The sequence below is a fragment of the Rhamphochromis sp. 'chilingali' genome, assembly GCF_963969265.1.
Source record: "Rhamphochromis sp. 'chilingali' genome assembly, chromosome: 7".
NCBI classification, from domain to species: domain Eukaryota; kingdom Metazoa; phylum Chordata; class Actinopteri; order Cichliformes; family Cichlidae; genus Rhamphochromis; species Rhamphochromis sp. 'chilingali'.
The window spans coordinates 40,732,195-40,748,229 of NC_137934.1; the positions used below are offsets into that span (position 1 = coordinate 40,732,195).

The following is a 16,035-nucleotide window of genomic DNA, read 5'->3' on the forward strand; positions in this document are numbered from 1 at the left end:
TACACAAGCCCCTCGTGTTTATAACACGAATTCTAAACTGAAGCAAGAAATTGTTTTAGTGTTAAACGGATATTTTTTATTTGTAATGATAATAATAATATTAATAATAAGGAGCCCATTGTTTAAGAAAATACATGTAATGACCTCTGATTATAGTTATAATCCAGATGAATGAAATCACTGAAAAACAAATGTCTGATCTGAATACTTTCTGATTCAAAATTAGATTCAAGGATATTTCAGAGTCTAAGTCATAAACGGGTATGTTTTAAACATTCATTTATTTCAGTATATTAGGACTTATGGGGCTCAAAATCACACTCTGATTATAAAGCTCGATTTTTATTATTAATATTTATTATTTTTGTTATTCTTCTATTTCAATAAGACATTAACTAAAGTCCCAGCTTATTTGATTTAAAATGAGTGAAAGCGGAGAACTCCAACCCTCCAGTGGGTTTTCAGAGAAACAGAAGAGACTGTCACTGAGGGGGGGAGAGAAAGATGGCGGAATAAGCGGTTGTACAATCTGCGGGTCTGATTAAGAAACGTGATTTTGATGTCCTGTAAAATACTTTACTGACAAACTGTTACTCCAAAGGAAGTAGAACGCAAGCGAAACCCCCTGGAAGTTACTTTGACAGACCTTCAGGCAGACACAAAGATAAACTTAGAGTGATAAAAATGGCTAACCCCAAGCTAACAGGTAGCCTCTCCGACCATGATTACAACCTTGCTGCTATGCGAGAAGCATGTGAGGATGAAGATATAGAAGAGATGGAACTTCAGAAAGAGATCGGAAGACCCATAGGTGACCACACTCCGTTACCAAGTCCCAATCCCAAAAAAATGAAAAGCAAAATAACTGAGAAGCAGATGAGCATCGAGAATGTATATGAAGTTTTACTTGGCTTCACAAAGAGATGCGAGGAAAGGTTTGATTCGCCTGAAAAGAAGTTGGAAGCCTTCGAACAACGCATTGAAATAAATACACAGGCGACCCAAAAAAACAGAGAGGAAATTGACAAGCTGACGACGAAGGTGGAGTCGCTGATGAAGGAAAACAAAGAATTAAAGGAGAGCTGTCGGGAGAGTGCACGTTACCGCAGAAGATGGGACCTCAGAATTTTGGGTCTGACAGAGAAGGACAACGAGAATACACGTGAAACAGTGATCGGCATTCTAACAAGAGTGGTTCCTGTATCAGTGGAAAAACTGCAGCTCATGGTTGATACAGTACACCGACTGGGGAAGAAAGACAATGCAGTGAGCAACAAGGTGCCAAGACCAATCATCATACAGTTCAGCATGAGGACGGCAAGGGATGAAGTATGGAGGAAATCCAAAGAGGCCAGGGTCTGCAAAGAACTGAACATAAAATTTAAAGAAGACTTCTCCAAAGAAGACCGTGAAGCTCGGATCAAGCTGTGGCCCAAGGTGCAGGAAGCTCGAAACAACGGCAAAAGAGCATTCCTAAAGGAGGGTTATGCAATAATAGACGGTAAAAGGATCGATCTGTGAGATGCACTTGAAGAAGTCACTACAAGTTAACCATAAAATGTGTGTGTGTATATATGTTTATATATACATATCTGTTAAAAATACACAAATAAAAAATAGGAGAGGGTCAAAAAGCAAAGCCGTAGTTAAACGTGGGCTATCCAGAGCTAAAATTGCCGCATATATAAAGGGGTAGTACTGTGATAGGGTCGGAGTACTGTTTTGATTACATAGGTAGGACACTAGGCTTATTCCTGCTTCAAGCACTTTTTTTTCTTCTAGTAAGTGCCAAGGAAGCCGTTACTGTTCTTGTTTTGTATTTTGTTCTTGTGTTTTTGTTTTTGTTTTTTCTTTATCTTATAGATGGCTGTTCTATTAAGTTCCTTAAATGTTCGAGGCTTAAAAAACAATGTCAAACATAAGGCCATGTTTTTATTCTGCAAGGAAATTAAGGCAAACATTTTGTTTTTACAAGAAACACATTCTGGTAAGGAAGAGGAAACATTTTGGAAACATCAATGGGGAGATAGTATTCTTTATTCACATGGTACTACTCACTCAGCAGGAGTTATGATCTTATTCAACAAATTTGCAGGGAGAGTTATTGATCATAAAAGCGACGGAATGGGGCATTGGATCATGGTGTTGGTAGAAGTCTGTGAACAGAAAATTATTCTTATTAACGTGTATGGATACAATAACAGGTCGCTAAATAGAAATATGATGTCTAACTTAAGTAAAGTAATTGCAAAGTGGAGTACTACATATGGTTCTACCCAGGTGATAACTGGAGGCGATTTTAACCTGGCTCCTAACTCATGGCTTGACAGACAACCACAAAGAGGAAATCAACCAGACCACGATAGCATTATTTGTGACTTTTGTACGACAACCAATATGATCGATTATTGGAGGATGACAAACCCAAATACGAAGAAATATACTTGGTTTAGTCCATCAAATAAAAACGTATGTTCAAGATTAGATTATTGGCTTGTCTCCCAAACCAACCCGTTCTCACTCCCAAAGCGTAACATTTTACGCTAGGTGACAAATCGTCACCATATTACGTTTTCGGCTACCCACCACGTTCCTAAAATGTGAGACCCAGTTAACCCCACTTACTGATCATTGTCTGACAAGTCTCTTATTATCTCTACGTAAACAACAAAGATCTGACAACATATGGAAATTTAACAATAGTTTATTACAAAACGAAGACTTCTGTAAACAAGTTAAAGAACTTAAATCAGAAATTAACAATATGAGCATGACTAATGTCAGTAAATGGGAATGGTTTAAATATAGTGTGAAACAATTAGCTATAGAAACGGGAAAGAAAGTGTCTGCCCTACGCGTATGTGAACAGAAAAATCTAATTGAACAAATTCATTTATTATGTGGTAAACCCTGTAGGACTGCGGAAGAGTCAGAACGCTTACAATCTTTACAAAATAAGCTAGATGAGGTGTACTTGATTAAAGCTAAAGGAGCATATGTAAGGTCTAGAGCCAAGTGGATTGAACATGGAGAAAAATCCATCTTATTTCTATAGTCTAGAGAAGCGTAGACAAACAAAGAAAAAATAACTAAATTGAGTAAGGATGGTACTATAATTGAGGAACCAAACAAAATAAGTGAGGAAATTAGATTAGATTAGATTAGATTAGATTAGATAGAACTTTATTAATCCCTCGGGTGGGTTCCTCTGGGAAATTCGATTTCCAAAAAAGCACAGCACCGACAGAACTTACAAGAACATTAACATGTTCTATAGTAATCTGTATAAATCAAGAACTGAAAAAGAAAATGCAGATATCTTTTTTGATATGATTAAAGATCAGGTTAAAAAATTGGAAGAGGATGATAAAACATGGTTACAAGAAGATTTGAAAATATCCGAATTAGATACAGCTCTAAAACAAATGAAAAATGGAAAATCGCCTGGAATTGATGGTCTAACGATTGAATTTTATAAAACCTTTTGGCAAGACATTAAAGATTTGTTATTTAATGGCTTTTTGGATTGTTTAAAAAATGAAGAACTATCCCCAACAATGAAAACAGGATTAATAACCTTATTACCCAAACCAAACAAAGATTTACAAATGCTAGACAATTGGAGACCCATAACACTTTTATGTAACGACTACAAATTATTAGCCTTAGTATATGCAAATAGGCTTAAAAGCGTCTTAACCAAATTGATTGATGAGTGCCAATCAGCATTTATTAAAGGAAGGCAGATTCATAATAACATAAGATTAATATTAGATATGATTGACTATCGATCCTTTATTAATTCAGAAAGTCTAATACTATTTATTGACTTTTTTAAGGCATTTGATTCAATAGACCATAATTTTTTATTTAGATCTTTAGAACTTTTTGGATTTGGAAACAAATTTTGCAAAGTGATCAAACTGTTCTACAAGCAAATTTATAGTTATGTTTCGCTCAATCCAGGCATAACATCTAGGATAGACATATTCTGTGGAATTCGACAGGGTTGCCCAATTTCTCCAAAATTATTTATTCTTTGCACTCAATTAATGGCTTACCTCATTGTGAACCATTCAGACATCGAAGGAATAAACATTTTTGATATTGAACTGAAAATAAGTCAGTTTGCAGATGACACAGTAATATTTTTAAAGGATAAATCAATACTCGAGAAAGCATTGAATGTCATTTCAATTTTTTCTAAAGCTTCAGGCTTGTGTCTGAACCTGAAGAAGTGTGAACTTTTGCCACTTTATGATTGTTTGGAAAATAGCATGAGGACGATTCCAGTGAAAAATGAAGTTAAGTATCTAGGCATCTATTTAGACAAAGACATCAACACTAGAGAATCAAAAAACCTAAAAGACAAAATTGATGGCATGTCCAAAACACTAAATCATTGGTTGACGAGAGATATTACAATTTTTGGACGCAATCTATTATCCAAATCAGAGGGCGTCTCAAAGATGGTTTATCCAGCATACTCACTATACATTACCCCGAAAAGCATTAAAAAGATTAACTCTATAATCTATCAATTCATTTGGCGCAATAAAACACATTACATTAAAAAATCACAACTTGTCAAAGATTACGCTAAAGGTGGTATAAAGTCAATTGATTTTCAATCAATGGTTGGAGTATTTAAAATAAACTGGATAAAAGCCTTCCTCTTGAAACCTGACTCCATATGGTTCCATATCCCAAAAAATATTTTCAAAAAGGTGGGAGGGTTGGATTTTCTCCTGAAATGTGGTTTTGATATATTGAAGTTGCCTGTGAAACTGTCAGAATATCATAAGCAGGTCTTGTCTTATTGGAAGATGGTGTTTGCCCATAACTTTTCACCACATTGCTCCACCTTGTGGAATAACAGGACAATTACAATTAATAAGAAGTCATTGTTTATTAAAGAGTGGTTTGAAAAAAACATAATCTTTATAACAGACTTACTTGATGAAAGGGGTCAGTTTCTCTCAGTGGGTGTTTTTAATGCTAAGTTTAACATTCAGTGTTCCCTTAGAGAATATGACAAGGTTTGTAAGGCAATCCCCTTACCTCTGTTGAGTTTGATTCAAGGTTATTTGTATTACTCTAAGGCACAAATTAGTCTACCTTCTTTACATCTAAACCAGATTCCTTTGACGGATAAAAACTGTAATAATAAAACCATGAACAAGATATTTAAAAACAAATTATTTCACGACTTTAACAGTAACACAAAACTAAAAGGGAGTAATGTTAAAATAACGAACAAATATACGCACTTTTTAAAATGGCCTATCCCCCCCAAAGTCAAAGAAATGCAATTTAAAATAATTAATGGATATTACCCAGCAGCTGAAATGCTTAAAAAAAGGTTTGGGTTTGAGGTAGAGCCATGTGGATTTTGTTCACAAAAGGTGGAAAGTATTGATCATTTGTTTTTTTCCTGCTCAGTAACAACTGACTTTTGGCAAGATCTAGTAGACTGGTTGAGTATAAGAATAGATGGGATGACCCCACTGACTCTAACACAAGTTTTATATAATAATGGTGATCCATCTAAGGAACTGTCCATGCTACACAAGGTGGTGATAATTATGGGCAAATACCACGTACACAAATGCAAATGGCAAAGTAAAAGACCTTCCCTAACTGTATTGAAAATTGAATTAAAATCTTTTTTGTCATCTTTAGAATTACTGAGGGATTCATGTAAAGAGGCTGCTTTGATATGCGACAATGGGACTCAATCTCTATCCTTTTAATGATTGTGTTTTTGGTGTACTAAGTAAGCCACATATATGTTAAAGTGTTCACAGAAAAGAAACTGTTATATGTTATAAAAATGGCCTTCATATATTTATGTATATGTATATATGTGTTTTTGTTTTTTTGTTTTGTTTTGTTTTTCGTTTGGTTTCTTATTCAACCTTTTCAAGATGTTGTTGCACTAATGTTGTCTCCCAACGAGAGATTGTAATATGTGCATAAATTTAATTAAAGTATGGAAAAAAAAAAAAAGAGACTGTCACTAACCGATCCGTACCGGAAACCCGATCGGTACCCCGCATGCGCGAAAGGTGTCTACTTCCGGTCGAAGCATTTTACGATAGTATCTGTTAAGATGTTAAGAATAACAAGTATCTCTTAAAATGTTTCCGATAATGAAACATTTAATATAATGTAGACAAAAAAAAAAGATAAAAAGATAGTGACAGATCGGGACTCCCGATCCTTACTGCGCATGTGCAGGGGTTTTCTTCTTCTTCTGTTCGGTTAATGGTGTACGAGGATACCGCCACCAGGTGGAGAGACTGTGTAACACTTTTTTAAAAAAAATTTTTATTAACAATTGGAACAATACAGTCACAAACAAAATAACACATTATAGTGCAAATGAACTCTCGTGGAGGATAAAAAAAAAAATAAAAAAAAAGAAGAACACAGTCAATACAACAAAACTAACAGCAAGGATATGGGGGGAGAGGGCTAGACAAAAGATCCGCAGTATTAACGGGGAAGAAATTAAAAAAAAAAAAAAAAAAAGGAGCACAATATAGGTAATAATCAAAACAGTAGGAAATGGGAAATTTCATCATAGATTGCGGCAAATCTGCTTGACTTCAGTTTTTTAAGTGACATGAAATAATGTTTAAAGTCATTGATGAACCAAGTAAAGGATGGTTTTCTATTCCTCCATTTACAACAATGTATATGGTATTTACCTAACAGGATGACAATGTTAATCACAGTAGAGACAGATGGATGTTGTTTAGCCATATAGAAAATAATATCAGAAATACTAAACTGGGGAATATCATTGATCTTGAGGGATAACCAGCTGTGTAGTTCTAACCAAAAGGCAGCTGACACAGGACATGAGAAAAACAAATGGTGTAATGTTTCACAGGCTGAATCACAAAATGCACACTGGTTAACCTCAAATTTAAACCTCCTCTTTAAAAATTCAGACACAGGATATATATTATTAATTATCTTGAAATGAGTTTCTTTTACTTTTGGGGAGACAGGCCACTGAATGAATTTTGAGAACGCCTTTTCCATGAGTGACTGGTCCCCATGAAGGGCCTGCAAATATCTACCTGAGTTAAACCCCTGGAAAAGAATAGATTTAAAATTCACACTGATAAATTTATTGTTACATTTACTATCATTTAGGATGCCAGTTACCAATTTTTAGGTTTGGCAGCGCTGGATTGACCTCAGAGTGTAGCATTGTGTTGCATATCAGCTGCCTTAGGGCCAAAGGGATAGCACAGCAAACTTTTCTGTATTCTTTTAATGGACAATTAAAGTTGTGTCTCTTTGAGAAAGGCACGTAATCCAATAGAGCACCACTCAAATCCAGCAAGTCAGTTACAAACAAGATACCACTCTCAAACCAGTTCCTGATAAATAATGTCTTTTTGTTAGCAGTTATCACTCTATTGTTCCATAGGGTCGACATGTGAGGAGAAAAGTTGTGTGTAAACATCATTTTCCAAAAATGAAGAATCTGTTTGTGAAAATTAGAGAGTGTAACAGGTATTTTACTAGTCTCAAAGTCACATTTTAATAGAAAATCAATTCCTCCTAGTTCCTTAAATAAAGATCTGGGTATATGAAACCACATGGAATCAGACTGAGATAAGCAAGCTCTGAGCCAGTTGATCTTAAAAGTTCCGATCAGTGATTCAAAGTCTAAGGCTCTGACACCACCCTTCTTATAGTCTTTAACCAACTGTGATCTCTTAATATAGTGGGTTTTGTTTTTCCATAGGAATTGAAAAATAATTGAGTTGGCTTTCCTAATATTTTGGGGAGAAACATAAAGAGAATGACATGGGTAAATTAATTTAGAGATACCTTCAGCTTTGGAAAGGATGACTCTGCCAAATATAGTGATATCCCTGGTCAACCAACGACTAAGGGATTTCTTCATGTCGACGATACGATTGCAGATGTTGTCGTCTTCTCTTCGGGACATATTTTTAGAAATCACTATACCTAAATATTTAACTTCCAGTTCAACTCTTATAGAAGCTATATTAGAATCAGAACACGTGTGAATAGGTAACAATTCACATTTGTTAATATTCAGACATAGTCCTGACGCCTGGGAGAATAATGAGATAGTGTTAAGCGCTTTAGCTACCATGGATTTATCTCTTAAAAACAATGCAGTATTGTCAGCAAACTGGCTTATTTTGAATTCCTTGTCAAAAATGTTAATACCATACAAATCAGAGTCTTTTTGGATGATAAGTGCCAGCAGTTGAGTGGTTAATATGAACAATTTGGGGGAAATAGGGCATCCCTGACGGATACCTCTCTGCACTTCAAACCTAGGTGTCATTCCAGGGTTAAGCGAGACAGAGCTAGAAATGTTACTGTAAAACATTTTGATCACATTACAAAAGTTTTCCCCAAAACCCAGGAAATTCAAGGCTTTAAGCAGGAAGGGATGTTCAACCGTGTCAAAAGCCTTATAAAAGTCCAAAAACAACACTAAGCTTTCTGTCTTTATATACTGGCGATAATCAAGCATATCAAAAATCAATCTAATGTGATTGTGTATATGTCTTCCTTTTATAAACGCCGACTGACATTCATCCACTAAATGTGTTAAACAATCATTTAAGCGGTTCGCATATACATGAGCCAGTAATTTATAATCATTACACAGAAGGGTTTTGGGTCTCCAATTATCCAGAAGTAGTTTGTCTTTGTTGGGTTTTGGAATTAAAGTGATTAAACCTTGTTTCATTGTAGGTGAAAGATTAGTTGATGAGATACATTCTAAGTAAGCACTGTAAAGAGTTAATCTAATGTCATGCCAGAAAAAGGAGTAAAATTCCACTGTTAGCCCATCAATACCTGGTGATTTGCCCCTGGGCATTTGTCCGATTGCCTTGTCCAGCTCTTCGATTGCAAGTTTACTCTCCATACGAACCTTTATATCCACATCCAATGTCCCATTAAGGCCTCTAAGACTTTCCAGAAACACAGTGCCATTCTCCGTTGAATAGGTTGACTTGTAAAGGTTACTGTAAAAATGAAGTATTTCCACGTTTATTTTGTCATGGTCCTCAGTCAAAACCCCCTTGATATTCAGTGATTGAATCTTCTTATTTGATTGTCTGTATTTTTCTAAATTAAAAAAGTAGGAAGAGTTTTTCTCACCCTCCTCAATCCACCGGGCTCTTGAACGAACATAGGCACCATTGGCTTTCTCTAAGAACATTTTGTCTAGTTGAGATTGAAAAGTGTTTAGTTGTATATGTTCGTCCAGAGATAAATCCTGTTTGCAGCATAGCCTGTTAATTCTTTCAATAATGCTTTGTTGCTCCTGTCTTTTCTGTTTAGCAATGGATTTGCTAATTTGAATTGCTACCTGTTTAACTTGGAATTTAAACCATTCCCATTTGCTCACATGTGACATATCTAGTTTATCAATTTCCACAATTAAATTTCTCACTTCAAGGCAGAAGTTGTCATTATGCAGAAAGTTGTTGTTGAATTTCCAAATAAGGGATTGATGTTTCACCTTGGTTAATGAGATGAATAAGGAAATCAAACAGTGATCAGTTAGAGGGGAAGCTGAGATTTCACACTTAGAAATGTTATTGATCAAATTGTTAGAGACTAACCAGTAATCAATCCTGGAACACTGACCATTATTAGATGAATTAAACCAAGTAAATTGAGATACAGATGGATTTTTCAGTCTCCAAGCGTCACAGAGACTAACTTTGTTGACCAAATTAAGGATACTTTCATCGTAACTGTGGCATGAGGTCCTGGATGGAAGACGATCTACAGAGGGATCAGGAGCTACGTTAAAGTCTCCCCCCACAACAACTTTGTCAACAAGATAGCTCAATTTCCATTGCTCTAACTGTTCACAAAGGAAGGTTAGAAGTTTCTTATTCTGAGCTCTATTAGTATAACCATATACACACAGCAGAATGTATTTTGAACCATTAATCTCTGACACTATCATCAGCCAATGACCATCAGAATCACTTTTACAGTCTATGACATTTCCCGGAAACCTATTAAATAAAATCATCACTCCAGCTGAGTGAGACGTACCATGACTAAAGAAAACAGATTCACCCCACTGTGTTTTCCAGAACTTTGTGTCTGCCTCTGCCGAATGGGTCTCTTGTAGAAAGACACAGTTAGCCTGTTGCTCCTTGCAAAAAAGAAAGATAGCCTTACGCTTCACAATGTTTCTTAGCCCCCTGATGTTCAAGGAAATAACAGATAACATATAACACTATTACAAAAGTATTGGGGAAAAGAAAAAGAAACTTAAGAAGACACGCAGGAACGAGCAGCCGTGTCCTGTATAAAATAACTATTCAGTGCAATAACCCTTAACAACCGGGAAATTTTAAATTAAATGACATGCTAAGCAATAGGCTTAATCAACAGCAGCATACCTGAGAGGTGTAAAAGGTCACACAAAAGAAAATCAGTTCGGGTCCACTCTTTGGTTATCAATCAGAGCGTAGCCGTCCTTCAAAAACGCTCCCTTTCCCTTACTCCTGGAACCCTGGACCAGCGGCCACAGCTTAACTCGAGCCTCCCGATCTTCCTTGGAGAAGTCTTCTTTGAAGTGGATGTTCATCTCCTTGCAAACCCTCGCATGCCTCGATTTCTTCCAGACGTCGTCCCGGACCGTTCTCATGCCAAACTGGATAATTATGGCTCTCGGGGACCCGGAAGATGCAGCGTTCCCCTTCTTTCCCAGCCGATGAACAGTATCAACAGTCTCTCTCAGTTTATCCACAGACAAGGGCACAACTCTGGTGAGAATCCCGATAACTGACTCTCTCGTGTTTTCATCATCTTTCTCAGGAAGACCAGTCAGCCTTAGGTTCCATCTCCTCTTATATCGAGCATGTTCCTCACAGGAGCTGCGCAGGGATTTGTTTTCTTTCTGCAGCTCACCAACTTTCTCCTGGAGTTCTACTATACTTTCTTTATTTTTTCTTATTTCCGCCGTGTTCATGTCAATGCGCTTTTCAAACTTACGCAGCAACGCCGTCTGTTCATCCATCTTTTGCGTTAACACATTGAATGCTTGCAAGATTGCTGCGGCGGTGTCCTCCTCCTCCAGCGGCTGCGCTCGCACCCCTCTTGCTTTCTTCGGGTTAGGGCTTTTCGTCAGAGTGTGAGCCCAGTTGATTCTGGAGTCCTTGGAAGTCATGTCAGTGATCTCCAAATCTTGAATATCCTCCTCGTCACACGCCTCTCTCAATACCGAAACGTTGTAGTTATGATCCATCGCGATCATAGGACAAGTATCAAAATTAACCCCGGACAAATTACAAATTAAAGCTGGTTTACAGTTAGTTCTCCAGTGGCTGGTTGAAGTGCACAAAAAGCGCAAAAAACGGGTTATTGCTTTTAATAAATTCAGAGTTTCAGGACAAAAAAAAGCCAAAAAGTTTGGACGCCTGCAGTAAAGTTGCTGCTCACTCCGCCATCTTGTCGTATCCTGTGTAACACTCCCGCCCACACAACCGCTGGACGTGGCCGCAAACACGCCCCCTACACTTTTTACGTAGCACCTGTGGCTCGAGTTTTTTGCTGGTTTCCCGCGACTGACGACTCGTTTAATTAAGGTAAAAATACAACCATGTCACTGTTATAAGAAAAGACACACAGCTTATCGTCTTATAGTTCTAAAATCGCTCTGTTGTTAATGCGTTTGCTAGATTAGCCGCTAGCATGCGCGCTGTGTTGGAGGCTTGTTGCTAGCTAGTTAGCGATGCTACACACTCTAATAGTCTGTGTTATTGAAGGATTCAGCCCTCCTTATGGTTTTTTTTTTTATCCATTTTTAGACAGCGATGAGATCATCTGCACACTCTACACATGCCCAGAGTTACTGTTAATATCAGAAATATAATGCTGTCCTCTGGTTTTATACATTTTAAACATTTGGTTAAAATCTCAATGTTTTATACATTCATTGGTGCAGACCCTGAATTGGGACACAGCCTAGTGGTGCCGAGCTGGCGCACCGAGTAGTTCCTGTTACCTGCTGTGTGTCTGTTTTTACAGGTAAGCTGGGTTCCAAATAATACATATGTGATAGACAACAGTAGCAATCGAAAAGCTAGAGAGCCAATTCACGAGTTTAAGGGTTGATAACGATGAATCACCACCAGCTGTTGCTAAAAGCACCTTTATGATCTGAGCATGCGCAGAATGATCCACAGCGCTCCTTTGATCTTCTCGAACGATCATTGTGACGTCACGGTGACATAACAATGATCCTTTCAGAACATCAAAGGAGCATTGTGATGTCACAGGGACATCACATTCTCTGCACACCCACCAAGTCTATAAATAGAGGAGGTCGTTAACAGTTTACATCAGAAAGAGCCAGTTGTTTTAGACAAAGCTGACCTTAGACAAAGCTGACCTTTGCATTTAAATCATTCAGAGATTTAACTTTTTTGACACTTTTGAGCTTTAAACCTCTAAAGAAATGTCACAGGGAAACGGTGATCAGTTAGACCCACTGCAGCGTATGGCAGATGCACTCAGGGAAGCACACGTACAACTCACGGAAGACAACGCAGAACTCAGTGAAAATTGCATAGAATTAAGTCAACTTATCGGACAAGTCAGTGGAGAAAACACACAACTCAGTGAAAACTACATACAACTCAATCAAGAAAACGCACAACTCAGTGAAAACTACCTACAACTCAATCAAGAAAACACACAACTGAGTCAAGCAAACGCACAACTCGGGCAAGGAAACGCACAACTGAGTCAAGAAAACACACAACTCAGTCAAGCAAACGCACAACTCGGGCAAGGAAACGCACAATTGAGGCAAGAGATGGCAGAACTCAGACAAACTGTGGAAAATCTTCAGCGCCCAGCGGTACATGAACAAGAGACAACAGAAAGAGAATCGCCTGGTTCGTGGGGTCTAAACCTACTTAAAGTAGGTTTAACTGTTGCCGGATGTGTCATTGCTCTTCCTGCAGCTTTCTGGGTCGCCTCTAAGATTTTCGGCTGAAGCGAATGTCCCGCTCTGTGGGGTCATGATTATTGTCATGACCCCACAGAGCGGGGATGGCTTGCGTGTGCTTGCATGCACACGTCCCATCGACAATTGTGGACCAGTTACCCTTTAAAAACAGTAATGATGTTTTCCAGCCACAGTCCACCTTCATCCTGGCGTTGTTCCCGCTGGTGCAGGGTCCGCTCCTCAGCAAAGGTTTCTCCGTTTGGTTCTGTCCAAGGCGTCCTCAGGTGACGCGTTGATGTCTTCCTTGATTTTGTCCATCCACCGTTTTTTCGGTCTGCCTCGAGGCCGGCGCCGTCTGGGTCGATCCTTAATAGTCGTTTTTGCTGAGTTCCCATCGCTTCGAATCACGTGTCCATACCACCTCAGGCGGGATTCGAGCATCTTTTGAACTCGAGCCACAGTCCACCGACCTGTCATAAATACGCTGTGCTCTCCTTTATGTTTGATTTTATTTTGCCCCTCACCTCCCAACCAGTCATGGCAGAAGACCGCCCCTCCCTGAGCCTGGTTCTGCCAGAGGTTTCTTCCTGTTAAAAGGGAGTTTTTCCTCTCCACCGTTGCCAGAGTGCTTGCTCATAGGGGATCATTTGATTGTTGGGTTGAATTTTTGGATTTCATTTCATTGGCTTGAACTGAAAAACCTAAAAATTCAGCTGAGGGGTTCACATAGTGGAGAGCACTACATTTGTTAACTGCACTTTGTTTATTTGTGGATTTTGTAGTTCTTCCTACTACAAAAACTACAAATGAAAACAAGGCAGTTAGCAGCAAATGAAAATAAATAAAACACATTAAAAAAATCTGCTACTGCTCTGTGTGTTTACTTTAGTGAACACTGTTTGTTTTTGTGTTAGAAGATTATAGATTGTCCTGACGTGTCCACAGACGTGTGGATTTGTGTGCTGCTGTGTTCACTTGTGTGTTTTTGTGCACTCAGGAGGACGGTACCTGTCTCGTCGTCATCTCGTAGACAAATATTTGACGACGTCTAGAAGAGAAGTCTGAGTCGCCGTCCAAACGTCTGCCTGCAGCACAACCTCCGTCTCTCAGCGCTCGGCATGCACGCTGACTAAGAGCCCTCAGGTGAACTTCTCTCACCTGCATAAACACTTTGCATCGGTTTCTCGGCTGCAGGTCCATGAAGGCACTTTTGGAGGAATGTTATGGTCTGACCATCATCCTTCAGCTCACTCTGAACTCGCTGAGCAGCTCTCTGGCGTCTCTGTGAGGACCTGCAGGAACACTTCTCCAGACTTCTTGAAGGACATTCAAAGCTCTTCTGCCTTCTGTTGATGATGTTGATGACTCCACACTGTTTATGTCCTGCTGAGCTTTGTGCTCTGGGAATGCCAGACCATGACTGATAGTGTTATTGTCACTGCTTATATCTGAAGTCCTGCTGGCAGAAATGCCCTTCAGTCAGAAAGGTTGATGGTCAGGATGAACCTGGACACTTCTTTGCACACGTGTGTCGTATCTTTTGAATGATAAGTGCTGACAGAGACAGACGTGAGTCTGTATTTATATTTCTTGCAGCCTGTTAGCACTGTACCTCCTGCCTTTCCAAACGGCTCTTCTGTGTTTCTGTCTCATCGTTCTGCTGATGAACATTTGTCGCCCACCGTGATCTCAGCATGTCGTCCTGGTTCTGGAGAGCAGACGTGTGTTGATCTGAGTCCTGTGATTTCCAGTAGTGATTTATTCCCAAGACAAAATCAAATCGTCCTCTGCTGCCGTGTTGTTGCACAATAAAAACGATGCAGCTGTCAGAAACGGTCCGGCCCTGGTTATTGTCTCAGATACGACGCTCGTCTTATCCTGTCTGCTTCTGTCGGTTTCCTTCATTTACTTCTTGTTATTTTCCTAAAATGTGCTCCAGAGTGACAAATATATCTGCTGGAGTTGATGCTGCCCTAAAACCTCTGTGACATCGTTGCACTCACTGCTAACAGGAAAGCCAGAGGAGCAGACGCATCCCAGCAAAACACTGATGCAGCTTTTTCACATTAAATGGAAGTGATATCAGATACAGTCCTGATTAAAGGTTTAAGACCACTTGAAAAATGGCAAAAATCATAGTTTGCATGGTTGGATCTTAACAAATGTTGTTACTAAGAAAATGTTTTCTTCACAAATGCAGACATTTCAAAGCTAAACGACATGATTTTGAAAATGAGAAGTGATATTAAGTGTATTCATTGTTAATCACAGAATCATAATTCATACATGATTTCATTGATAGTTATGTGTTTAACTGCTCAGCACTGATCAGGATATAACCAGGAATAAGTTTAAGCTGTATGATAGATCAGAAAATATAATATAGACGAGCTTCACACAGAGTGTGTGTGTGTGTGTCTGTGAGTGTGTGTGTGTGTGTGTGTGTGTCTGTGTGTGTCTGTGAGTGTGTGTGTGTGTGTGTGTCTGTGTGTCTGTGTGTGTGTCTGTGAGTGTGTGTGTGTGTGTCTGTGAGTGTGTGTGTGTGAGTGTGTCTGTGTCTGTGAGTGTGTGTGTCTGTGTGTGTGTGTGTGTGTGTCTGTGAGTGTGTGTGTGTGTGTGTGAGTGTGTGTGTCTGTGTGTGTGTGTGTGTCTGTGAGTGTGTCTGTCTGTGTGTGTGAGTGTGAGTGTGTGTGTGTGTGTGAGTGTGTGTGTGTGTGAGTGTGTGTGTCTGTGAGTGTGTGTGTCTGTGTGTGTGTGTGTCTGTGTGTGTGTGTGTCTGTGTGTGTGTGTGTCTGTGTGAGTGTGTGTGTGTGTGAGTGTGTGTGTCTGTGAGTGTGTGTGTGAGTGTGTGTGTCTGTGTGTCTGTGTGTGTGTCTGTGAGTGTGTGTGTGTGTGTGTGTGTGTGTGTGTGTGTCTGTGAGTGTGTGTGTGTGTGAGTGTGTCTGTGTCTGTGAGTGTGTGTGTCTGTGTGTGTGTGTGTGTGTGTCTGTGAGTGTGTGTGTGTGTGTGTGTGTGTGTGTGTGTGTGTCTGTGTGTGTGTCTGT

General features: G+C 39.0%; 1 protein-coding gene across 3 annotated transcripts in view; it reads left to right on the top strand.

Moving 5' to 3' along the window:
* Positions 1-16,035, top strand: part of LOC308399542 (uncharacterized protein) — a 78,863-nt gene that overhangs the window by 60,155 nt on the left and 2,673 nt on the right. Inside the window, exons 1-3 of one of the 3 annotated variants that reach the window (XR_013972198.1) lie at positions 11,557-11,624; positions 11,984-12,066; positions 13,989-14,134. The gene's annotated coding sequence lies outside the window, so the exon portion shown is untranslated. Of the gene's footprint in view, positions 11,625-11,983; positions 12,067-13,988; positions 15,024-16,035 lie in introns of those variants that run through there. The other 2 variants (XR_013972199.1, XR_013972197.1) reach the window with 2 other exon arrangements.